We start from the raw sequence: 17,945 nt of genomic DNA on the forward strand, positions 1-17,945 counted from the left end.
CTGGCTCACCCTTCCAAACTCACCACTGTCTAAACTTAAAGAAACTCAACTGGCTTGAACTCCCAAACCTTATACTTCTACAACAACTAGTCATCACCTTCAAAATTCTCCATTACCCTTCCAACATCCCTATACTAAATAATGTCATTACACCTTATAAGAACCTCAAGACACTCAGATCAGCCAACAAACTATTAGTGACTACCTTGAAATCTCATAATAAATCAGGTGATTCCCTATTTGCAAACACTATCGGTTCATACTGGAATAAACTTCCCACTGAACTGACCTCCCTAACATCATGCCACCTTTTCAAAAACAGATAAAAACCACCTACAACTCCACTGAGTCTGACCCTGCTCTAACCCTGACTGAGCATACTACTGTTTATTACTCTGAACAGTCTGCATATTTCTTTCTTTACTCTCCCATTCTTACCTAAACTAACATTCTTAACCCCTTTCTGGTCCCTCACCCTTTTCCCTTGTCTCACTGCCTATATACTCACTCTCCTGTTTAACTTTACTTTCTTAACAGTTAACTTGATTAAATACCATTACCCTATCTAAACATACTCTACCCACACTTTTCTTTTCCACTTATCCCTTTCTCCTTAAGTTTTACTACCAACTTTTCTCCTTACCTTCTAACCTGCTTTCTTTAGCTTGCCTAACTACTAGCTTTCTTTTCACTCTGTGTAATACCATCACTCTCCTCTACCTCTGATCAATGATTAATTTTTACATACCTACACTTCAGATATCCTTTACTCAACTGTATTTTCTTGTGCCTGAATTTATCTCCTCAACCACATAACGTGAACTTTGATCTTAATCTTACTGTAACCTACTTAAGTTAGTTAAGACAATCTGTATTCTGTTGGGACATTTTGATTTGTTTGTGTTTTGTTCTCTGTTAAAAAGTTTGATCTACTTAGTTAAGTAGTCTTCATGTATTGTCGTAGTCTATTAGTGGAGCTTTTCTCCTCGGGCCTCTGCTGAAAATGGACATGTATCCAGCCAGACTAGCCCGGTTAACAAATGTAAAATAAAATAAATAAAATAAAATAAAGCTAAATTACTAGATGCACCTCTTCAAAAAGATGTATTGTTTGGTATTAAAGCTGAGGAGGTATTAAAGAAAATGGAGGAAAAGGCAAAATCAATGCAAACAGTGAAAGATTTCCTACAGGTACAACCTCCACGTTTCAGTAGAAATTGGCCTTCAAAAAATTGGTCCTTTCCAGCCACGGACAGACCCCAAAGAGGTAGATACAGGCGCCCGAGGGGTAGAGGGCAATCTCAAGGATCGTTTAGAGGCAGACCATGGCAAGCACCTACACAAAGAGGTGGTGAGGATAGTTCACAGCCATTCAGAAAGCAGAACCAATGACTTTCCCCTTTGCATGCCAAGCAAGGCTCAAATGGCAGCACCTTTAGGCAGAAAACTGGCATTATTTTCGAAAAATTGGCGCATTGTCACAAAAGACAGATGGATCCTGGACATTATAGACAGAGGCTACAGATTCCACTTTCACACCCTTCCAAAAATGAGAGGCATGCCAAACCTGCCACAAAATCAAAGGGCAGAGGCACAAAAACAAATTTCAGATCTCGTGGACATGAAAGCAATTCAAGAGGTACCTGCACAAGAACAGGGTCAAGGTTTTTATTCCAGACTATTCCTGGTACCAAGGAAGGGCAAAGATTGGAGACCTATTTTGGACCTATCTATCCTAAACACATTTTTACTCGTGCCAAAATTCAAGATGCTCACATTACAGCAGCTTCTTCCCATGCTGGGCAAGAAGTCTTGGCTGGTAACATTGGACCTCAAGGAGGCATACCTACATGTCCCAATCAGACAAGATTGCAGAAGATACCTCAGATTTCTTGCAGGTTCAACCCATTATCAATTCTCTGCATTGCCCTTTGGCTTATCTACTGCGCCCAGAGTGTTCACGAAATGTATGGCATCAGAAATTGCCTACTGCAGACTTCAAGGGATACAAATATACCCATATTTGGACGACTGCCTGATCCAAGCGGACAGCAAGCACATACTTCTGAAACATCTGGCGTTTGTAATAATGTTGTTGAACTCTCTAGGATACACAGTCAACAAAAAGAAATCAAGGCTAATACCCTCTCAAACAATAATTTTCCTGGGTGCCAGCTTGAATACAAATACCCAGATGGCCTACCTCACGCCAGAGAAACAAGGGCAACTAACTCAATACTTCAGAAAACTGGCAACTTTCACCAGGCTGACTGCAAAGAAAATCCTGCAGGCTCTGGGATTCATGGCATCTTGCATCCTGCTAATCCCATGTGCAAAGCTGCATATGAGGAAACTTCAATGGTACCTAAAAAACCTATGGTCTCAACACAGCCACAGTTTGGAAACAATGATACCACTGATTCCATGTCTTCAAAAGGAATTTCTGTGGTGGGCTCAAGCATGCCAAAGAAACACAGGTCTCCCATTCTGCAAGCTTTGAGCAAATCAAATCATTACAACAGACGCCTTGGACTACGCCTGGGGGGTGAACATGACAGATCGGTGCATTCAGGGCAAAAAAGAAAAGCACCTACACATCAATCAAAAGGAAATGCTAGCAGTAATAAATGCTATTATGGCTTTCGAAGACCTACTGCATCCAGGCCAGGTATTGATAAGGACAGACAACACCACAGTAATGTGGTACATAAACAAACAGGGAGGAACCCATTCATACCCCCTATGCAGGCTAGCCATGTCTCTTTGGAACATGGCTCTGGAACTACAAATCGAACTTCAAGCACAGTACCTGCCAGGCAAGGAAAACACGCTGGCAGACAACCTAAGCAGAAATATGACAGATCCACACGAATGGAAGTTGCATCCTCAAGTTTTTACAAAAATAATTCAAGCATGGGGAAGGCCAGACATAGATCTCTTTGCCTCCCACAGAAATCACCAATTGACAAAATTCTGCTCAAGGACGTTTCATCCACAGGCCTGGAAAGTGGACGCACTCTCTTTCAGTTGGACAACAATGACAGTTTATGCCTTTCCACCTCTTCCTCTGCTGCCCAAAGTTCTATTAAAAACCAGAGCAGACAGACCAAAGATGATTCTCATTGCTCCAGACTGGCCAAGACAACACTGGTACCCACTCCTGAGGAGCCTGATGCATTCACCACCATGGATCCTGCCTCTAATGCCTCTTCTACTGACTCAGCACAACTTCAAAACTCTTCACAGTCAGCTGAAAACACTCAATCTAGCCGCATGGAAGATTCCTTAAATTCACAACAGACCCTACTCTCCAAGGAGGTGCAGGATGTCATTTTGGAGGCCAGAAGGCCTTCTACTAGAAAAGCCTACTCCGCAAAATGGAAACGGTTTTGTGCCTGGAATCAGAAAAAGGGTCAGAATCCTGGAATACTGAATTTACCTCAAATATTACAGTACCTAGCTGAGATGCTAAGCAGTGGACTTTCATTCTCCTCCATCAAAATCCATGCCTCAGCCATTTCTGCAGAATACAACACTGATCCTCCTTTATTCTCTCACCCCCTCTTAAGACAGTTCCTCAGAGGGGCTAAGAATATAAACCCTCCCAGGAAACAATCAGTACCTGCTTGGGACCTCAATTTCATTCTAGAAAAACTGACCTTGCCTCCTTTTGAGCCAGCTGCTTCAACAAAACTGCAATATTTGTCCTGGAAAACAGCCTTCCTTCTGGCTATCACCTCAGCTCGCAGGGTTTTGGAACTACAAGCCCTCATGGCTGTGCAGCCTTTCATCATTTTCCATCAGGACAGAGTTTTCTTATGAAGCAATCCTTCCTTTATGCCAAAGGCAGTATCCAGGGTAGCCTTGAATCAGGCTATCCACTTACCTACCTTTTACCCTAATCCTCAAAACAAAGGGGAGAGACTACTACATTCCTTGGACATTCACAGACAACTACGTTATTATTTGGACAGAACAAAGCCTTTCAGAAAATCAGAGCAACTCTTTGTGTCCTATGCTACAAGAGCTCAAGGGAAGCCTATTTCCAAACAGACAATCTCAAAATGGATAGCCCACTGCATACGCCTTTGTTACTCTCTTCATGGTAAAACTGTACCTGCAGGCATCAGCTCTCACTCCACAAGGGCCACAGCTACCTCTGCAGCTTTCCTCAGGGGGGTTCCTACCAAAGATATTTTGGAAGCAGCCACTTGGAGTTCTGTACATACTTTCTCCAAGCACTATCACCTACCATTATACTCCAAATCTAGAGCAGGCTTTGCCACTGCAGTCTTGCAGGGCATCCTGGCTCCTCCTAGTTCCACCTAGTGCCTACCACCCCTTTTTTTTTAGCTTTGGGATTCTACCCATCTGTTATGACTGCAGCTGTATGCACGATGAACATAGTACAGTTTTGTACCTACCATAAATGTAGATGTTAGAGTGCTAATACAGCTGCAGTCCAGGTTTCCCTCCCTCCTTCCCCTCTTGGGACAGGCCTAATGACTAACACCTCCTCATGCAACCTGATTGGGGTATTCTTTTATGGTGTATTTGCTTGCAACTACTGTTTTTTGATTATATTGCATTGCATTTTTACATAAATTTATGTATTGCCTTCCTTCTGGGGGCACCTGACATCTGGGGCAAGAAAAACTGAAGAAAATGGTGTCGGCTGGTTCTTTTATACCCCTGTCGCACTGCCGTCAGGGAAGAAGCGACGACACCCGACGCCGGACCTAGACTTTGGAATTCGGCCGACCGAGGACCCGCCTGTCGGCAGGAAAACCTATCTGTTATGACTGCAGCTGTATTAGCACTCGAACATCTACATTTATGGTAGGTACAAAACTGTACTTTTCGCGCTGTGCCCTTTGGTCTCACCACAGCTCCCAGGGTGTTCACCATATGCATGGCAGTGGTAATGCCTCATTTGAGACTTCAGGGATTCCAAGTGTTTCTGTACCTGGACAACTGGCTCCTTTCTGCCACTACCAGGCATCTACTGTTACAGACCAGGAACACCACCATTACACTGTGCCAAAGGTTAGGAATTACTCTAAATTGGAAAAAAAATCTGCCTTGTTGCCCTCGCAGCGTGTCACTTTTATTGACGCCAAACTAGATATGGTGCTCATGAGGGCCTTCTTGCCAGAAGAGAGAATTCAGGCTCTACAACAGCAGGTCTAAGCCTTACTACCATTGAGGAAGGTCAAGGCAAAGTGGTCCTCAAGCTGTTAGGGACCATGGCTGCCATCATCATGCTAGTTCCCCTTGCCAGACTACACATGAGGGTTCATCAGTGGCTTCTTTTTGCCCAATGGTTACTGCAGCATCTTCTTCTCTCCCATTCTATTCTGATTACAGACACTGCAAGCAGGTTATACACTGGTGGCTTCAGGCCAGCAATCTCAACGTGGGTAAGCTTTTTGTTCCATCTTCTCCAGTTGCCACTGTGACCACGGATGCCTTCCAGATCGAGTGGGGGGGCATTATCTCGGCAGGGCAGTCCAAGGCACGTGGCAGGATCACGAGACCCATTTGCATATCAATGTCTTGGAGATGAGAGCAGTGCTGTTAGTGTTGCAAGCACTTCAGAGCATTCTCCCTCTAGGGACAATTGCAATCCACTCAGACAACATGTCAGTGGTATGGTATCTGAACAAACAGGGAGGAACCAAATCATACCCCCTTTGCAGAGAGGCACTTTGAGTTTGGCAGTGGGCGGTGTCTTCCCAACGCTTTCTAGTTGCAATGCATATACCGGGGAAGTCCAGCATGATTGCCGACAGGCTGAGCAGAGCTATCCTAATGCCTCATGAGTGGTACCTGAACAATTATGTTGTGGAGAAGATATTCCACAGATGGGGTCAGCCTTGCTGCAATCTATTTGCCAGCCCCCTCAATGCCAAATGCAGCAGCTACTTCACCCTTATACCCCTGGAGGGGGAGACACCCAGGGACGCTCTGGTTCACGATTGGCCCTCTGGTCTTCTCTACGTCTTTCCACCGTTACCTCTGATATCAAAGGTCATTCAGAAAGCACAGTCTTTGGGAAGCAAAATGATCCTCATTGCCCCACACTGGCCTCGTCAGATTTGGTTTCCCTTCCTTCAATCCTATCTAATGGACAAGCCCTGGATTCTGGACTCGGCTCCAGATCTGCTGACTCATATATCAGGACAGTTCCATCCCTCCATCCAGACCCTCAAGTTGACAGCTTGGCTGCTCCAGTTCCGTCCTTAGTCAGGCTTCATGATTTTTACCTGGAAGTGGTCAATATTCTGTCATCTTCCCACAAGCCTTCTACCAGGAAGATTTATTCCAGTAAGTGGAAGAGATTTTCTATTTGGGCCCTTGAGAGACATATTGATCCTTATACAGCGCCTATTTTGGCAATATTAGAATTTCTTTCTCAACTGCTCCGTCAGGGGTCAGCTACAGCAACCATTAAAGTGCAACTGGCAGTGATTTCTACCTTTCACGTTGCTAATGAGCCCAACCTTATGGCTCATAGGCTTTGTAGGGCTTTTCTGAAAGGGACATTGTTACTCCGACCTCCAGTCTTTGATCCATTAATGCCATGGGGCCTCAATTTTGTATTACAGAAGCTCACCTCAATTCCCTTTGAGCTCGCAGCTACGTGTGACATTAAATTCTTGTCATGGAAGGCAGTATTCTTGGTAGCCATAACTTCAGCTAGGCGGGTCTCTGAACTCCAAGCATTATCGATTAAGCCACCTTATTTGGTGTTTCACAAAGATAGGGTCTCCTTAAGATCCAATCCTTCCTTTGTTCCAAATGTTGCCTCTGTTGTCATTATCAACCAATCCCTTGAGTTGCCTGTGTTTTTTTCCTGAATTCTCCAACAAGGCAGAATTTAAGTTCCATCAGCTAGATGTTCATAGACAATTGCATTTCTATTTACATAGGACAAAAGATTTCAGGAAATCAGATCAAATGTTTGTCTCGTTTTCAGTCACTAGACTTGGGGTTCCTATTTCTAAGGTAACCTTGTCTCGCTGGATCTCCGATTGCATCTCATTTATTTATGCTTCCAATGGCAAAGAATTACCCTTTAAAGTGATGGCTCATTCTACACGATCTGTGGCTACCTCAACTGCGTTTCAGGCTAGGATGTCTGTGGATGATATTTGTGCTGCAGTAACATGGGCCTCACCTCATACCTTTATTAGTCACTACAAATTAGATCTGGTCTCTAGAGGCAGATCTTCCTTTGGTTCCACAGTGCTCAAAAGTATTTTCCACTGAGCCACTCAAGATCAAGGTGCTAGGGACGCTGTCCCATGGGTAAGAATGAAGGCGAGATTGGACTACATAACATCAAGAAGTTATGTACTCACCATAACATTAGATGTATGTAGTCCATCTCGCCTTACATTTTTACTAACCCTCCCTCCTACCCCCTCCTGGAGGTATAGTCTCTAGGTGTCAGCAGTCCTTTCTGTTGGTTGTTCTTCTTCTGTGTGTGTGTGTGTGTGTGTGTGTGTGTGTGTGTGCGCGCGCGCGCGCTTGCAGCAAACAAGATCTGGGGAATAGACCTGTTGCATGATGGGATACCTCTTATCCACAAGCCAATTGAAGACTTTAAGATAGAATATGGCCAAGTGGGAGCCAAGGTACGGCTCTGAACCCACGGGTAAGAATGTAAGGCGAGATGGACTACATACTTCTTGTTCCTATGACAAGGTTCTGTATGCGTGTTCTCCAATGACTTTGGCAGTATAGTGGTCTGTACTTCAGTCTCTCTCTCTATCTGTTCCTATCAAGTTGACAAACATTTGCAGAACCCACCTAGAATTGTGGATTCATTCCAACCTGTCAGTTGGCAGCCCATTCAGTCTTTACTCACCCTCGGCCACAGTGAACACAGACGCTTCCCAGGTGGGGTGGGGTATTTCAAGGGGAAGATGGTCCAAGGCACGTGGACTGCCATAGTGACCAGATTGCATATCAGTGTTCTAGAGATGAGAGCAGTCCCTCTCTCATTGCAAGCCTTTCAGGATGTTCTCCCTTTGGGGACTACTGCAATTCACACACACAGTATGTCAGTAGTGTGGTACATCAGCAAACAAGGAGGAACCGTTCCGACACCCTTTGCAGAGAGGCCATGATAGTTTGGGAATGGGCGATCCGTTCACACTGCTTTCTCATTGCAACTCACATACCAGGGAAATCCAACATGCTGGTGGACAGACTCAGCAGGTCCATCCTGATGCCCCACGAGTGGTCCCGCAAACAAACAGTAGCAAATCAGATTTTTGGCCATTGGGGCCATCCTTTCTGTGATGTTTTTGCTTCCCCTCGCAACTACAAGTGCAGCAAGTACTTCACACTGATTCCCCCCCCACCTGGGGATTCACCGAGAGATGCTCTAGTCAATGATTGACCTTCCAGTCTCCTTTATGCTCATCCTTCCCTGCCGTTGATTCCAGATTTCCTTCAGAAAGCCCAGCAGTTGAAGAGCACTGTAATCCTCATTGCCCCTTATTGGTCTCATCAGATTTGATTCGCCTTCCTCTGGTCTCATCTGAAGTATCCTCCTTGGATACTGAAACCCAACCAGGATCTCCTAACCCATCCATCGCTAGGACTCTATCAGGATCTGACCACTCTCAAGCTAACTGCATGGTTTGTCCAATTCCAGTGATTGCCAAAGGTTCCAGGCTTTCATCTCCAGTCAAGGGTATTGTTTTGGCTTCTCAAAAGGCTTCCACCAAAAAGGTATACAGAAGCAAGTGGAATAGATTTTCAATTTGGGCCGCGAAAGAGAACATTGATCCTTGTTCAGCTTCTAGTCCTACCATCCTCTGTCTTCTTACTTCCCTGTTCAAAGAGGATCCAGCTTTGTCACGATCAAGATTCAACTGGAGGCCATATCCAGTTTCTACTTTGGCCTGTCTTCAGGATCTCTGGCTTCTTCAAGGTTATGTAGAACTTTTATGAAGGGGGTTTTCCTTCTCAGACCTCTTATGAAAGACTCCACTCCCCCTTGGGAACTCCCCTTGATTCTCCAAGGTCTGACTAAAAACCTTTTGAATCAGCCAGTGATCACCTCAGCAAGAAGAATTTCTGAAGTATAGCCCCTTTCTTCTAAACTACCTTACTTTATTTTCCACAAAGACAGTTTCCCTCTGTATTAGTCCATCTTTTATGCATAAAGTGGCTACTGCGTCAAAATTAATCAGAGCAATACAGTTGCCAGTTTTCTTCGCCAGTTACTCCAGTTAGGGGGAGTACATGTTGCATTTACTTGGACATTCATAGGCAACTACATTCCTATCTTCACAGGACTAAACAGTTCAGGAAATCAGATCAGCTATCTGTGTCCTTTTCGACTAATCGCATGGGGCATGCAATACTAAAAGTAACTCTTGCAAGGTGACAGTAAACTTAATCTAAGAAAGCTGTGCTTAGTACAGAGGATTGCGGGTAAAGGGAGGAGCTTGAGGCTGGAAGCTGAAGTCTGTAGAAGGCAGCTGAGTCGGATCCGAGGATTGGATTCATAACCCATACGTGAATCAGAATGGGAAAGGACAACACAGATGCCAAGTTATGGTAAGTACATAACTTAAAATTATTTCTTCTCGCTAAGTGATGTAACAACACACTGGAACACTTTGGAAAGTCCCACTAAAACAACAACAAATGGACTTAGTTAACTCAAAAAAGGTTTATTTAGTAAAATAATTTAATTTGCTTACCCATATACCTTAGACTACTGCAGTAGTGATCAATATGAAGAACATAGTATAGTTGTGTAAGTAAATTTACCATAACAATAGACATTCAAATGATCACTGTTGCGGAGCCGCTCTCTCCCTCCATCCCCCTTGTTCCTTGTGCATTTTTCGTGCCCGGGTGTGGACATAAAGTTTTTATTTCCCTAGTAATGCTTTTTTTGGGGCTTAACCTTTCTATGTCAGTTGTCCTGCTTGGCTCCCAAACCTTGGCTTTTTATTCAGCTCATCTCAAGCTAACTAATAGTTTGGGCACATGGAAGGTTCTCTGAAGCTTTGGATGCTGTATGGCTGGTTCTGTCCTATGCAGGATAACCCGTGTAGCTTAGGCTACTGAAGCAGTAATCAGTCAAACATTTGCTGTTATGGTAAGTTTCTTACAATACTGTAAATTCAGTTTCATAAGGTGGTTCCCAATGGAAGTGGATTTGCATCGAAGTTTAGCTCTGAGCCCATTGCTAGTCGTGGACTGCATTAGCCAAATGTCAGTTTGAGTGGATCAACAATGCTGTATGTGTTGATGTGCTACAAGTAGAATCTAAACAGGAACTTCAGCAAATGATGGAGAATGAAATGCAAAATTGAGGGTATACGAGATGAGACTGAGTACATACAAGACAGTTGCCATGGCAGAAAATGGAGGAAATCAGAATTAACTGAAAAGTGAGGCAAAGGAAAAATAAGGGAGCAGGTAAACAGCTTGTATTTCATTGGGAAGTCTGAGGAGGAGAGAAGTCTGAATGAGGAGGTCAAAGGTAGTATATGAGGTGCTGCAATTGTCTGACAGAGTCTCAGGGGATAGTGTGTAACTGAGGAAATGTTAGTGAAGATGAAAGGTGGACGAAACAGTGATGTGACCATTGTTTCTGTTTGGTTTAGAAACTTATTTATTTTACATTTGTTGACCGGGCTAGTCTAACTGGATATATGTCCATTTTCAGTAGAGGCCCGGGGAGATAAGCTCCAAGACAGGTAAATGAAAAACTTAGTAATCAATAAACAAAAAATGAGTAAATAAAAATATTGATAATAAACGATGCAGATTTCAGGTACAACAGAAAAAAAATGACTAAATAGCCACATTCATTGTATACAATGCATAAAAGCACAGCAGCTGAGGAAGATTGAGGTAATGGAGATGAAGTGCTTGCATTTGGGGTTAGGATAGATGCTGTGGGACAGATGAAGAAATGAGGACATCTGAGAGGTAGCCAAAGAAGGCTCAGTTACAGAGGAGGTCAATGAGAGCATAATAGTGGGGACTGGTCACATGTGCAGGAAAGCAGAAGACATTTTGCTGAGGAAGACTTGTGAACAGCAGGAAAAAGGTAAGAGGAAATGAGGACATCCAACCAAAAGATGAATTTTATTTATCTGTCTGTGTATATATCTATCTGTCTGCCTGTCTGTCTCTTTGTCCATCTGTCTGTCCTTTTTTGATTAGGTTAGTCCCACTAGACTAGTGGACTGATCTCAGGGGAAACCCAATGTGGTATTTAGTATTACGAAGGGAAAGGTCCCCTGTTCTTTTGATAAGTGCTGTGAGATTATTTTTAATACTAGCCTGAGCTACCACCAAGTCAAGCAGATGGGTTCCCATTATAATGTCTTGACATGTATGAGAGAAGATCTGCAACAGTCAGACAGTGGTGGTTGAAGAAGGTAGCAGAGTGACATCCAATTGAAGAGTGGAGAAAAATAGAGAAGGGGGGGGGGTTGATAAAAAAAATAAAGAAAAACATTGAGAATATACTCCCATACCCTCCCAGGCATAATCCCAGCTCTGTGCATCTGTTAGTAATTTTGCAAATGCAAGAAAATCAAAAGTAGTATGTAGCGTATAATACCGCTGTTAAAACTATTTGAAATAAATTGGCTTTTCCCTTGAAAAAAAAACTTGGCAAAGTTGACCTAACCCTGCTTTAACCCGAAATGGTCTCTCTCAACAAAATTAATAGCATGCAACATACATAGAATAGCATGTTTAATATTAAGCTGGTGATATTAAGTAATGAATGAATACCCTGCCTAAAATAAGTATGACAAATTATGCCAAGGTTAATGTGTTTCAGGACCTATTTAAAATAAAAACATCCACATACACAAGTTAATAAGTGGTTCCAGTTTTATAAATATAATTGCAACATGTGGCTTGCTTTATAAAGTTTAGCCCATTGGTAAGTGTTGTCCGTATTAATTTATAGACACATCACTATTACACATTTAAATTATCAAAGCCAATGTGTTTAGTTTTGTATCTACTAAAATGCATTGTGTACTTAATAGTAGAAGTTATATTTATTATTTATTGTTATTTATTATTTATTTACATTTGTTTACTGGGAAATTTCAACTGGACACAGGTCCTTTTTCAGCGGAGGCCCGGGGAGAAAAGGTCCACAGAACAATAAATGAACAGCAGAGTACATGAAGAACAATTGAATATATATACAATAGCAGATAATACATACTGCAGAAGACATTAGATATACATGTAATATGAAACATAAATGAACAGATGTACCAATATCTTGATAGAGGCTAGGAATAAACATAGGATGCATATACAGATAGTACTAAGCTCAAACGGATACTGTTCTAAACTCATATACCTAAGTCTTGTATACAAATATTGCACTAAACTCAAACAGATATAAAGCAGATGCTCCACACAAAGGTGGAATAAGCTAGAAGGGCTAATGGGATGGAAGGGGAAGATAGAGGAGTAGTGAGCAGTATATGTGGTAGTGAGAGGAAGCTAGGTGCAAGTCAGTTGGATATGTATTTGGTGTTGAGATGAAGTGAGGTAGTTAAGCATGTTGTAACAGGTCTGTGAGATTGAGTGAGGAGGGAAGGGGAGAGTAAAGGATGTGCCAGAGCCTGCAGAGGAAGGAATGCAATGATCAGACTGTGTGAGACAGGGTGGCTAGGGGAAGGGAGAGGAGGGGGAGGTAAAAAAGGAGGGTTACTAGTGGGGATTGGTGCATGGGCATAATCAGAGACTGTTTGGGAGTTTTAGTGCAGTCTTAGATGTCTGGCTACACAGTACATGCACATTAGAAAGAAAGGTAGTTTGTTTTAATTCATAATAATATGACATATTACAAATTGTTTGTTTACTGGGCTAGTCCGACTAGGTGGGTAGCCCATTTTCAGTGGAGGCCCAGGGGGAAAAGCCCCATAAGTTAGGAGAATACATAATATAAGAAATACAAACGTATGTTAAGACAAACATACTTGGCTATTATAGTTAATAATAACTGCAGTTGTGTTAAAAAAAGTCCTAATATTAGAGAAGCATCACCACACTTGTGAAAAAAAATTGTAATATTTAGAGAATAATAATGAGGTTGAATATAATAAACGTATTCAGAGAAAGTCTACTCAGTAAATACACACAACACTTCTGTCCGCTGCCCTGGGTGTCTAGGATCCGAGAAACTCCAAAAATATATCCGGAATAAACTCAACTTTATTTGTAAAACTCTCTATGTTAAGCGTTTTCACCTAAACTTCATTAGAACACACATGTTAATTACATCCTAAGTTATAGACTAGTGTCAAACCAATCAAACTGATTAATTACTACATTAATTGAATGTCCATTGAGTATACTCATTCCTTAAAGTGCACAGTGCACTAAAATCACCTATAAATAAAACAATACATAAAGTATATAAATGTGTAAAAAATGTATATAAAAATATACTTGAATAAAAATCCATACTATTGTAAAATACTATTCAAACATTAATCCATACTCATTTCTGTAGTCTATCACACTAGATATAAATACATATTATGCTTTAAATTCTAAAAATTGGCTTTATGGATATACTTTCATTTATCCCTGGGTGTACAGTAGCATTTAATGAAATTTGCCACCTAGTTTCTCTTTCACCCAATTTTTTACTAGTGTTGCCACCCCTGGGATTAGCCATTATAAGTTCTAAGATAGCGAACTTGAACATATCACAACTAGGACTTTTGACAAGATGTCTATATAGTGCATTGTAATATCTTTTTTCTAATGCAATAATAATGATCGTAAATTCTATTCCTTAAGCATCTGTCTGTTTTTTCCAATATTAACAATACTCTAGCCCATGATAATCCAGCAAATTTTTGAATACTTTTGCTGAACCGATTCATTCCATCCTTTTTAGGAATACACGAAAAAAGGTCTACTACATCAGTTGTTACAAATGTTAACTCATCTTTACACATGTCAGGGGTAAGTTGACTCAGAAAATCCCATGAGTCTATGACTATGTGGGATATCTTTTTATATATAGGCTTCAACCATGTGTCTATAACTTTGCCAAATGGAAACGCTTTAGATTTGTTACCAGATATTATAGGCCGAAAGGGAGGGTCTTCTAACTCTTTATGCACCTTCGGTATCCCCACTATAGTGGCTAACACAGGAAGTTTAACACTTAAAAAGTTGTATAAGTCAATATCTATCCTGTCATCCAATAGGAATGCTTCTAAATACAGGTCTATTTTGTGGTGTCCAATGTTCACTTCATTCAGTGACGAAACTTCATAGTTCCCTGAATTAAGTAGTATAGTGTGCATTTTATTAATGTATTCGAAGTTGTCATATAACACCACACCACCCCTTTTGTCTGGTTTCATAACCCGTATTTGATGGTTTTCCTGTATTTCTTTCAAAACTTGAAATTCTTTTTTGCTTAAATTGTATCGCACCTTTTTATTCTTGCATTTATTCTGAAATGCATACAACTCTTCTGTCAGTACTTTCTCATATGTAGTTAAAGTGGTATTCATCGGTGGGGTGAAGGTGCTTATCTTTTTAAATGGCTTTTTGATCATTTCACCCCGGTTCTCCTGAAAATACAATGCCAAGTTAAGTTTCTGCATATATTGCTTCAATTCTACTACATAATCAGTTATATCTAAATTGATATTGGGAACATATTTCATTCCCCTAGAAAATAAGGAGAAGTGCTCTTTCTCCAATTTAAAATGGGTATAATTAAATATGCTAAAATCTCCTAAACTATAATGTATATCATTATGTTTGACTATGTTTAACTCCTTGTCCAATTTTTTCTGTCCGGGTGAAATGTGGTCTCCCTCCAGTTCCTGTATACTGGACCTCCTTGTTTTTCCTGTCCTTGCCATCCTTGTTTCTTTCTCCCTAAAAAATTCCTGTTGTTTTTCCAACCATTATTCCCCCTATTAGCATGTGTCATCATCATGAACGGTGCTTCCCTGTCCGCTAGGTGACTGGCCCTTAATTTCATTATAATTGCCCCATCTATAGGCCTGTTGATTCTCATATTGTTCCATGTCTCTTTTTAACTTTTTACATTTCCTATCAAACTGTTTTTTTACAATTTTTATCTACCCATTCATATTGTGTATTGTAAAAACTTTCCCATTCAGTGAGTAATAAGTCCTTCATAATAACTCCATTCAAATGCTCAATTTCCATTATACATGCACATAATTTTTTGTCATTGCATCTTATAATAAATTGCATAAAACTGTACCCAAAATTGTCAAAAAGCTTATTACATTCCTGTATATTATTTTCATCCATATCTACTCCCATTGGCTGCTTAAAAAACCTTAAGCCCATGGGTACAATTTTCAAGTCTAAGCATCTTTTAAGGTACATATTATCTAATTGGAGGCTTTTCACTATGCCCAACTTTTTACCAAAGTCGTAAATTAAATCTTTTAAAGTGTTATTATTCCCTTGAACTGTGGCTTCTTTGTCCCCAGTCCTTGTGTTGCAACTATTATTATTAAAATCAAAATTACATTTGAAAAAAAGAGTCCAGTTCGTGTCGCACACCCTTGTCTTTTGTATTTGTAAGGGAATTGAAAGCCTGTGTATTAACAGTACCTGTAACTGTGGGTAATCCTACAACTGAATAAGTCTTTTTGGGAAACGTCTGCTTTGGCTTGGCTCCTGAAATGTTAAAATCGTCCTCCGATCCATTGTCCTCCACTCGAACTCCTTCAGGCATGTAATGGAGATTACCATTACCTGCTACAGTGGCTCCGTGAGAGGGTCCGATGTCTTGCATGTCGCCATCCCCTTGGCCGTTAGGGATAGGATTCGAAACCTTACTTCCGCTAAGTGTACGCTATGACATAGTCGTTTGCGTTCCATTATTCGTTCCCTCTGGCTGGCTAATTAATTCAATGAGCTGCGTAAGCTCACCCTTAATAATTGCCATCTCCGACTGCATTTTCTGGATCTCATCTCTCCTCCCTGGAGAAAATATGGATGGTAGTTCGTCTAAGGAGTCCATGACACCTGCAAACAACAAATAAATTAAACGTAATCAGTTTGATTGGTTTGACACTAGTATATAACTTGGGATGTAATTAACGACTGTGTTCTGATGAAGCCTATAATATTAGATGAAAGCGCTTAATATAGAGTTTTACAAATAAAGTTGAGTTTATTCTGGATATATTTTTGGAGTTTCTTGGATCCTAGACACCCAGGGCAGCGGATAGAGGTTGAATATAGGGTATAGTTAGGAGTATGTATTAGTGGTTAAATGTAGGAATAAGAGATCTAAGGTTAATTGCTGAGTTCATGACACTTAGTATTGTTAAAACCAACAAAAGTAGATATGCCATTATCAGAATTGTAATATTATTGCATATGATAAAATGTAGACTTTAAAAGCATATATGTAGTTGAATATGGAAGAACAAAACTGGATGTGTTTTAAATAACTGCAAATCACTTTAACTTGTATAGCTTATAAGTCAAATGACAGTTTATTTCTTATGAAGAGTCATTATCTGTTGACTAGCTGCATTTTAAGTATAGTTTGTATGACTAGCTATTTGGTTGTAGTCTCTCTCAGCCTCATTCATACGGTATACTGAACCTTTAGGAGTTCGCACAGAGGATTAAGGCTGCAGGCTGTTGAGCTGCTTTCTGTGGGCCAGAGTTTGATTCCCATTATTTTTACTAACTGAGCCAATCATTTAACCAGACAGTGCTCCAGGCTTGAGTCTGAAATAGGGCCCAAGAGGATCAGTGCTCTATTCCCCCATTGACTAATACAAATAAATAAGTAAAGAAATTAAAACATGAACATTTTATGCAGAGACTTTTTGTGGGTTGGAATAAATGCAGTATGAGAAGGTATCCTTTTTGTGTAACTTTGTATATGAAAGTTGACTGTTTACCTTCTTAACATTACTAGAAAGGTTTCCGTAATTTGTAACAGAACAGTAATAATTTTGCATTCCTTCCATTTATGGAAGAAGTAGCCATTCTGTCTCAAGTAACAGAAAATTCCTAGTGTATATGCTCGTATATTTAAGCTCTTTCAGCACTTGCATGCATGTGAAACATTGCAACAGGCAGTAGTCGCTGAAAAGATGCGATGTAACCTAGCACTTAAAACCGAGTTTAACATATTCACCTGCAATGTAAATAGGGTGTTATTCCAGCAGCCAATTAAATGCAAATGCAAAAACAAAATGGAAAAGTTAGCTTTTGTTGCCATATAGTGCACTGCTAAAACTTAAACCTGACTTGGCTTTTGTTGCCATATAGTGCACTGCTAAAACTTATCTGTATTGAGAAGTATGACAACCTGATCTGGAACTCTCTGCATTCTCTGCCAGTATTGTGAAAATTGTTTAAAAGTGCTTTTACTTACAGTCCAATGGTTTTGATAGCTCAATACTCACTGAAGTAAATTTACTAAAGTTAAGAAAGTCAGAAGCCATGAGGCAGAGCCTATGAATTAGAGATATCTAACTGAAAGAGAGTAGCTTTGGATTGTGTGGGTCAATTTAATGATGAAAATGCATCCACTCTGGATGGACAAGACTATTACAATGGAATTAATGAATATTTACCTGAAACTGGCTGATTTTATGGAAAGGTCCAATTCCTTCATTATGGAGATCAAGCAAACTTTAATGATGCTCACTAATCATTTATAAAAAGCCAAGATAGTAACACCACATTGTCACTGTTGAGTCTCAAAATGAAGATCTGCAAGGACAGTTACAGTCTTTGAAGATAGTAAGAGAGAGCAAAATATTCAATTTACTGGAACAGAGAGCAAATTTTTCAAATTACTAGGAAACCAGAGTGGGCAGAAGGCTCAAACTGTGTGCAGTATGCTACAGCTAGCTGACTGAATGCATAGATGTCAGTTCTGAGAA

The 17,945-nt window shown here is 40.7% G+C and overlaps 1 protein-coding gene across 1 annotated transcript in view; it reads left to right on the plus strand.

Annotated features, from left to right (window-relative positions):
* The window catches only part of RB1CC1 (RB1 inducible coiled-coil 1), a gene marked incomplete in the record, with an annotated part of 2,392,675 nt that overhangs the window by 1,731,705 nt on the left and 643,025 nt on the right, over nt 1–17,945 (plus strand).

Source organism: Protopterus annectens, chromosome 2.part0 (genome assembly GCF_019279795.1).
Source record: "Protopterus annectens isolate FY-2018-M chromosome 2.part0, PAN1.0, whole genome shotgun sequence".
NCBI classification, from domain to species: domain Eukaryota; kingdom Metazoa; phylum Chordata; order Ceratodontiformes; family Protopteridae; genus Protopterus; species Protopterus annectens.